The sequence below is a fragment of the Caretta caretta genome, chromosome 8 (genome assembly GCF_965140235.1).
Source record: "Caretta caretta isolate rCarCar2 chromosome 8, rCarCar1.hap1, whole genome shotgun sequence".
NCBI lineage: Eukaryota > Metazoa > Chordata > Testudines > Cheloniidae > Caretta > Caretta caretta.
The window spans coordinates 350218-359055 of NC_134213.1; the positions used below are offsets into that span (position 1 = coordinate 350218).

Here is an 8838-nt window from a genome sequence, read left to right on the forward strand (position 1 = left end):
AAGTTTTATAAATATGCCACAACATCATGAGCTGCATTAAGTAAGTATCTATATTATTGTCAGTCTTTACAATAGAAGGAATGCTGGTAGTCACATTTTTTCCAAATGGAAGTACTTTTAGTTTCTCTTGTGCAGAAAAGCTTTTGCCTTAATTACTTTTGGTTTCAGTTTAGGTAGCAGATGGAGAGACTGTTTTCTTCAGTTGGACTAGTTCAAAGTTGAGAAACCAAATGGAAGTTGAAAAAGCAGGAAAGCTTGTTTTCCTCTTCTAGTCTGTGAATAAAAAACAGGTGGGAAAGGAGATCTACTAATTTTAAGAAGTTGAAGGATATGGGGCCAGATTGTCAGAGGTATTTAGGCACCTAAAGATGTAGACTACTTGATGTAGATGTAGGTACTTTTGGGTGCCTAAGCAGGTTGGGCAACTAATTCCTATGGATTTCAATGGAGTTAGGCACCTAATCCCACTATGCACTTTTCTATAAATACTTTTGAGAATCTGGTCTGTGGTGATTAGAAACAATCAGCTCACTAAGCACAGTTAATTCCTTTGTTTAATATATTTAAAACATACTGATGTAACATGTTTTGATAAACTTACTTTTTTATGTCTCCAGCACATTTAAGATAGTTTTATTTAGCAAATAAAAACAATTTTAAAATGCCGTTTTGAGAATTTTTAATTGAATTCCAATTTCCATCCTAATGTAGCTTGACACAGATCACAAGTAGAAAGTCATCATCTAGTAAATAAGAATTGTGTCACTCACCATTTTCTAACACTCTGAAATTGGGGGACACAATGTATTCAGGGGGGAGCATGAGAAGCATTAGGAAAAAAATACTGCACATATTTTGCCCACACCAATGAATAACTAGTAAAGTTGATTCCTCCAGATCAGGGGTTCTCAAACTGTGGGTTGGGACCGCAAAGTGGGCCTGAGCCCTGCCAAGGCTGGTGTTGGCCCTGGGCCACAGCAAGTCTGAAGCCCAAGCCCACCACCCAGGGTGGAAGCCCAAACCCATGCCCCACTGCCCAGGGCTGAGGTTATATGCCCCCCACCCAGGGCAGAAGCCCTTGGACTTCATCTCTCCCCCAGCCTGGGTAGCAGGGCTCAGGCAGGCTCAACCTTCGGTCCCCCCTTGTGGGTCATGTAGCAATTTTTGTTGTCAGAAGGGGGTCACAGTGAAATGAAGTTTGAGAACCACTGCCCCAGACATATCAGGTCTTCAGAAGGTGCTGTGCATTTTGATGGATTTCTGATAAATTTGCATAACATTATACAAAGTAGTTGCTAATCTGTATGTTAATCTGTTTGCTACAACACAGTGTGCACATTTAATTGTGAGCATCTACCACAATCACAGTTTTCCTTTTGCTCTTATTACTATGGATTGTTGGCTCATTCATGCAACAGGGAAAAAAACAAGTGAAAAACAAAAAAGCCTGTTTTAATTCTTTCTGTTTGAATCAATGCCTTACTGTTTTTAATATTTAGTGAGAATTGCATGTTGATATTTTTTTTAATCGGTATATGACTTGTGTGGTGGGGGGGAGTGTAAACTACTACAGACACAAAGAAGGGGGCGGTGATCAAATAAGTTTGAAAACTGTTCTAACAATAAAAAATGTAAAAATTAAGAATCCAAATGAATGTATGTTGATCTACATAATTGCTTAAATAAATGTGTATAGATATAGTGTATCCTCCTGGTGGGCAGAAAGTAGTATCAAATTTAGCAAGAAGTTTATATTGAGTTGCAATTCTACATATCAACCAATGTGAATGAACCGCTCTTTAGAAAAATAACTAAAAGTACAAATGCAAAACAAGATTAAAATCAATTATTTAAAGTTTCCTGCTTGTTGACTTAAATCATTAATAAAATCAGTGATTTAATTCACTTTGATTTAAGTCAAGCCATCCTACTGATTGCCAATGGCTATTTCAGTGCTGGTTCGACACAGCAGGGTGCAAAACACGGGAGCTCAGAGGGAGGAGGAGGAGTGACAGGGACAGGGTCTGGAGAGAGAGAAGATTTGCTAATGTAAATCTTAGGTTCAGGACTGGACAAGCAGGGAGGAACTACCACACAATTTCCCTTTGGAAAATTACTCTGCAGCAAGGTAAGGTTTGGGAGCAAAACAGATTTGCTGATGCAAGAGAAGCAGGGCTGGTGCAAGGAGGTTTTGCACCCTAGGCGAAAGGAACTTCCACCTTGCGCCGCCCCTTCCCCTCAGCCCAGGGAGCCCCCCCTGCAGCAGCTCCCTGCCCCAGCTCACCTCTGCTCTGCCTCCTCCCCAAGCATGCCACCGCTTCTCCCGCCTCCCAGGCTTGCGGTGCCAATCAGCTGTTTGGTCGCACAAGCCTGGGAGGGAGAGAAGCAGAGCAGGGCGGTGCTCAGGGGAGGAGGCAGAGCAGAGATGAGCTGGGGCAGGGAGCGGTTCCCCTGTGCACCGCCCCCGTTACTTGCTGCAGGCGGCCCTCCCCGCGCCCCCTGGTCCCAGCTTACCTCCGCTCCACTGCCGCCCCCAACCACTTGGCACCCTAGGCAACCGCCTAGTTCGTCTAGTGGTTGCACCGGCCCTGAAGAGAGGGGTCAAGAACTTCAAGCCCTCCTTAGTCCCAAATACATTTTCAAGTTAACTACCCAAGCAGAGTGAAATTCCAAACAACAACTTCTGCTTCTTTCCCCAGACAGGAAGAAGAGCTCCGTGTAGCTCGAAAGCTTGTACCTTCCACCAACAGAAGTTGGTCCAATAAAAAGGTATTCCCTCACTTACCTTGCCTCTCTCAAATAGCAACTTGTAAGTTTCAACATGCTGCCATTGCAATGCTCAAGCAACTCATGCATTACTCCAGTGCTCAAGCAGCTACTCCAGTGCTTCCGCCTCTCTTCTCCCGTGCCCACATCCCCCTCACCCTTCAGGAGCAGAGATCCAAAGCAGGCGCCAGAGTTATGCACAGAGGCCAATGATCCCAGAGGAGCAACTGTGGGGTTAAGTAGCAGAGATTTCTCCCCACCCCCAAACAAAAAAAAAGTTTTCTCTGAGCATAAGACCACAGGTGAGATTTCATAGAATCATAGAATACCAGGGTTGGAAGGGACCTCAGGAGGTCATCTAGTCCAACCCCCTGCTCAAAGCAGGACCAATCCCCCCAATTTTTGCCCCAGATCCCAAATGGCCCCCTCAAGGATTGAACTCACAACCCTGGGTTTAGCAGGCCAATGCTCAAACCACTGAGCTATCCCCCCCCCCGATTTCAGGCATATGATTTCAGGCATAATGAATTTGTTTGGGTTAATATTTTGGGGGTTGGAAGAGGAGACAAAAAACAGGCTTATTACAAAAAAGTTAGTAACATGCTGAACTATGGAAAATCATAGAAATGTAGGTCTGGAAGGGACCTCAACAAGCCATCTAGTTCAGTCCTTAAGCATTATCTAGACCAGTGTTTCTCAACCTTTTTGATACCATGGATTAGTTTGCTGCCTTCCTAAACTGTGTCAGGGAGATTGCAAGGACCCCTGGGGCCAGTCCACGGACTGGTTGTTGAGAAACACTGATCTAGATCAATGGTTCCTAAACTGGGGTTTGTGAACCCCTGGGGTTTTGCAAAATGTTACAGGGGGTTCTCGGGGAAAAATTCCCTAATGGCGGACAGAGCTTTCCCTAGGGACCCCAGGCAGCATGGGGCCAGCACCCCAGAGCCCCTGGACTTCCAAGAGCTAAGCAGATCAAAGCAAGCATATCTATCACACTGAGGAGATTTAAACTTCAAGACTCTTTATAAGAAATAGAAAGGGAGGTGGATATTTTTTGCTGTTTTTAAAATTAAATAGGCAGCTAGTGTTGTTTTTAAAATTATTATGAAGAACAAGTTTAAGCTTTGTTGTAACGTGCGCTGTTTGCCTGGACTGCTCAAGACCTGAATGCTTGTGTAGGAGGAACTCTGAGTTGGCTTCTTAAATCACTTCATGCTGTTTCACATCTGATACTCCTTGATGAAACGTAGGAGCCTTGTCTTATAACGGGCTTATTCAAAGTGATACAAGCTACGAAAGAGATCTTGGAAGAGTGTTGCTGTTTTCATAATGTAATAAAAATACTGTAATTATAAATAATAAAAGCATATAATAAGCATGTCAAAAAGAAATTTTATATTTCCAAGATCACTGCTTTTATAATTTATACTCAGGTAAAGGAGAAAATCCCTGGAAATGTTCATTTTTAGGAGGGGATTCGTGAGACTTGACATTTCAGTGAAAGGGATTCACAGGTTGTTAAAGTTTGGGACCCACTGATCTAGACCATTCCTGACAGATGTTTGTCTAACCTGTTCTTAAAAGCCTCCAATTACAGAGATTCCACAACCTCCCTAGGTAATTTGTTCTAGTGCTATTCACTCTTACAGCTAGGAAGTTTTTCCTAATGTCTAACCTAGACCTCTCTTACTGCAATTTAAGCCCATTGCCTCTTGTTCTCCTTAACTACTGAGAATAGGACAATTTATCACCCTCCTCTTTTAAACGCCCTTTATTACATACTTCAAGATTGTTATCACGTCTTCCCTCAGTCATCACTTCTCCAGACTAAACAAACCCAATTTTTTTTCAATCTTCCCTCATAGGTCATATTTTCTAGACCTTTGATCATTTTTTATTGCTCTTCTCTGGACTTTCTCCAATTTGTCCACATCTTTCCTGAAATGTGGTGCTCAGAACAGGACACAATACTCCAGCTGAGGCCTTATCAGTGCAGAGTAGAGTGGAAGAATTACTTTGTGTTGCTTACAACATTCCTGCTAATACAGAGGAAGATACTTTCTCATAACAACTTGCCTTTCATCCTAAGGGATCCCAAAGACCTCTACAAAAGAGAAAAAGATGAACACCTCCCAAGGCTTGCTGCCCACACAGCAGATATGAGGACACTTCAATGACAGGGACAATAGTCTCAATACGAGCACAAGCAGCGCTGCACAAGAGTTTAGGGCTGAAGTGAATTGGAATGCTGTATCCTACCAAAACTGCATGGAGAATTTAGAGGGCAGAATGTGATTACCCGAGCTAGGGCCACAAGTTAAGCCCACAAATGCTTGGGGCTGTTTAGTGACCACAGGTCACACAGGCTCCAACTTTATAGCTAGCCTGAAAGCTGGCAAATCTTGCAGCACAGCGTCCACTGACACCACCCTGGGACCTTGGTTCAGTACACAAGCAGAATGTGGACCCCACCTTCCACAACTAAAAATAATCTTGATATTTCCAAAGTGGACTAAACCTGCAAGGTTGAGGCAGAGAAACGTCTTTCCAGGCTGACTTGAAGGATGTGCATTTCAGCTCTTCCAGACTCAGTTTCTGCGGTCGCTCTGCAATCATGACTTCTGGAGGCCTGGCACCAACACAACCTTAGAGCCCCTACCTCCTGTTATCTTTCCTCCTCCTTCAACAAGTCCAGTCTTGTTCAAGGGCGATCGTACTGCTACCATACCTACTGAATTACCATCTTCATCCCTGGCTAGACACCTCTCACTCCATCCCCACCAACCCTATAACACAAACAGACACATTAGCAACATCAGGCACAGCCCCAAGGTCAGAGAACCTGCTTGCGCACCCCAGGCTTGCTACTTAGAGCCGAGAGAGCAAATACTGGTGCTCTAAGTCTCCTTGAATGAAACTAGCCCCAGACAGCCTGAAACAAGCTACTGATACTTATCTGAGCCACAGAATCACCTCACCCAGAATCATAGCCTTCCCAGGCCCAGAATACACTAGCTCATCACCATCCCATAAGGATCTGTTTCATCACTTTTGGGGGGCTCAGACAAAGGTTTTTGCTTGCCTCACTGAGCTCTAGCTGCTTCCATCACCCTATCCAATGACGGCTTCTTTCCTTCAGCCCCCACATCCCAGGCACACTTAATGAGCCCAGCCTCTATAGCTAGCCCTCATCTTCCTCCCGTAATCTCAGGACCAATCAAGTTGCAGGTCGAGCTTCTGGTTTCTGCACCAACCAAATGAACCATTCTCCCTCCTTAGCAGTTGGAATATCATCTCCTTTCCCCAACCCTGAAGCAACTTTGGTAAACAAACTCCCCACCCCCACCCCGAGCTTAGGGCAGTGGGTGGAATTAGCAATCTTATTGGGACCCAATAAACATTCTGCCCTTTCAGTAATGAAAATAACTAATGGACAGGTTGCACAGTGCTGTGGCTGTAGCTACAGCATAGGGCCACTGAGGTCTAGTCCCAGTTCTGCCACAGGCTCCCTGTATTATCTTGGGCAAGGCATGTCAGCTCTTTCTGCCCCAGACATGCCTAAGGGAAACTTAATCCACTAACATTAGTAAAGCACATTAAGCTCCTCTGGCGGGTGCCATTAGAGAGAGAAAAGCGTTATTTCTACAAGGGGTTCTCAGCCGCTCTCTTTCTGAGGCCCCCACCTCCCAACCTGCTATAAAACTTCACAGCCCACCTGTGCCACAACAACTGTTTTCTGCATATAAACGAGAAAGTTACTCACCTTGCAGTAACCGAGGTTCTTCAAGATGTGTCCCTGTGGGTGTTCCACTCCAGGTAACAGTGCCGGGACGCACCATCACCTGGAGTGGAGCACCCACAGGGACAGCACTCAAAGAAGCAGCCAAGGCTGCCGTTAGGGTGATGGCCTTGGGTCTCATGCCACGGGGGCACGACAAAGCTAAGTTGCTCAGGCTTCAACTTCAGCCCATGGTGGTGAGGCTCGGGGGCCCCTGCTGCAATCCCATGCAGCGGGGCTTTTTCTAGGGCCCAGGGCAGAAAGGCAGTCTGATGCCAGCCATGCTTGGTGGACACCCTGAAACCTGCTCATGGCCCCCCAGGGCCTCTGGTTGAGAACCAATGATTTATACAATTTAATCTCATCAGGGTGCAAACTCCAGGATCCACATGGGGCAAAGCCAGCAACAGGCAGCAGCTCCTCACTTACTACCAGAAGCCAGATGCAGCGCCCCTTGCAACTTCAGTTAGTGACCACCACCACAGAGCAAGCTGACTTGGTTTAAGGAGTCTCTCTGTGTGTGAGAGGAGGAAGCCAACAGCACCTAGCTTCCAGAGGATTTTCCAACACACAACATCCAGCAGCAAGAGGGAATTGATCTGCCTAATCTAACGCAAGCTACAGCGGGAAGCACACCAAGGCTGTGAGCAAAGAAATCTCCAAAGCTGAAAGCAAAACTAAACAGCCAACCTAACCCTATGGGCCTTTATGCTGCTTCCTAGTAAAAGGAGCCAACTGCTCTGATCCCTTTGCCACCTGCATCAGCTGTCCCGGGAGTCGGCAACTTCCATTCTCAGCCTAAACCCTTTCAAGTCAACTCACCCCCCTTCATCCAGGACGCTGCTGGGCCCAGTCAAACCTCAACCCAGGGAAATGATGTGCTCACCCCTGAGCTGCTCCGAGCATACCAAGTGCCAACTGATCCCACAGCCGGTCACATGAGCAGAAAGAGGGACAGAGGCTCACAGGCTACAGTGCCAGGCACCCTGGCGATGAGGGCAGGTCTCCCCACAGGGCCTGAGAAAGTCAAACACAGACATTGAAGCAGAGCAAGGTCCCCCAACGTCAGCAGCCCATCCAGCCCAGTCATTCCCCCCCCCATGGCAATACTAGACCAGCACAGAAGGTGCCAGCAGCCTCAGGCCCCCTTGCCCCCAGCACTGACCCAGAGCAGCATGAGGGGGACATCGTCCCAGCCTTCCCCTGCTGCCCCAGCGCAGGCTGATACTTGTGTCTGAAAGTGGCAGGAGGCTGTTAGCTGGGGAGGCGCGGGGGCTGCTAGCTTGGGAGGAGGAGACAGGGGACTGCCAGCAGAGAGGGCAGGGAGGTGGAGCTGGGGCCCCAGAGGAGGCAGGGGCCCCAGCGGTCAAGGCGCCCCGCCGCCCCCAGTTGTTTCTGGGCTGTGGGACCAAACAGGTTGCCCCACGTCACAGACCGAGGGAGCCAGGCGGGACCCACCACTCCGGGTGGCTCCGCTCCAAGCCAGCGCCGGGCCCACCCGCCATGCGCCCGCTGAGGCCAAGCCGGAGTCACCAACTGGGATCTGGCGCAGCCCCACCTCGGGGCTCCCCCCGCACCCAGCTCAGCCCCAACACCTCCCCCTTCGGACTGTACCGTGCAGCAAAGGACGACAGGAACTGTAGTCAAGGGGGGCGTCCGAGCGGCCCCCCCCACCAACCCTCTTCGATCCCTCCTAAAGTCACCCTCCCCCCAGCCTTGCCCCCATGTCCCCCCCCCATAACCTCACACAAAACCAGCCTCCCCCCGCCCCCAGGGAAGAGGTAGTAACAACACGAGGGGGGCAGAGTCTCCTTTCAGCGGATCCCCTTCAGCAGCACCGCCAGCTGCCCCCGTCCAACGTGGGGTGGGAGGGAGGCAGCAGGAGAGGCCCCTTAATACACTGTAGCCAGCACGAGGAAGGGGGGTACTCAGCCCTCAAAGAAACCTGTTGTAAGGGCAGGATGCGCGGGAAACATCACCTGTTCCCGTGGTGGGGTCACTGGCAGGGCATGTGACTTTACAGCAGGACCCCGAGAAGGGAGTGAAGTTTCCCCTCTAGCCCAGATCTGCACAGGCCACACCCTCTTTGCCCAGATTCCACCGGCCCTGGATTTCCAAGCCTCGGAGTCCTTTCCCACCGCTGAAGGAAAGTGCTAGGTAGTTACTAGAGCATGGCCTGGCCAGAGCCTCCCGACTGGCTCATCATATTCAATTGTGGAGGGGTTGGTTAGTGCAGATCTCCAGGATCCTGTTCATGGTAAATATTTAATCATCTTCACCTCCAACCAATG

At 48.3% G+C, this 8838-nt stretch overlaps 1 long non-coding RNA gene across 1 annotated transcript; it reads right to left on the reverse strand.

Annotated features, from left to right (window-relative positions):
* Positions 1 to 32: 32 nt before the first annotated feature.
* On the reverse strand, positions 33 to 8109 carry LOC125640837 (uncharacterized). The gene is made up of 2 exons (XR_007357920.2): positions 7434 to 8109; positions 33 to 273 (listed from the first exon to the last, which is right to left on the reverse strand). It is a non-coding gene; the product is annotated as an uncharacterized LOC125640837 (long non-coding RNA).
* Positions 8110 to 8838: the final 729 nt, after the last annotated feature.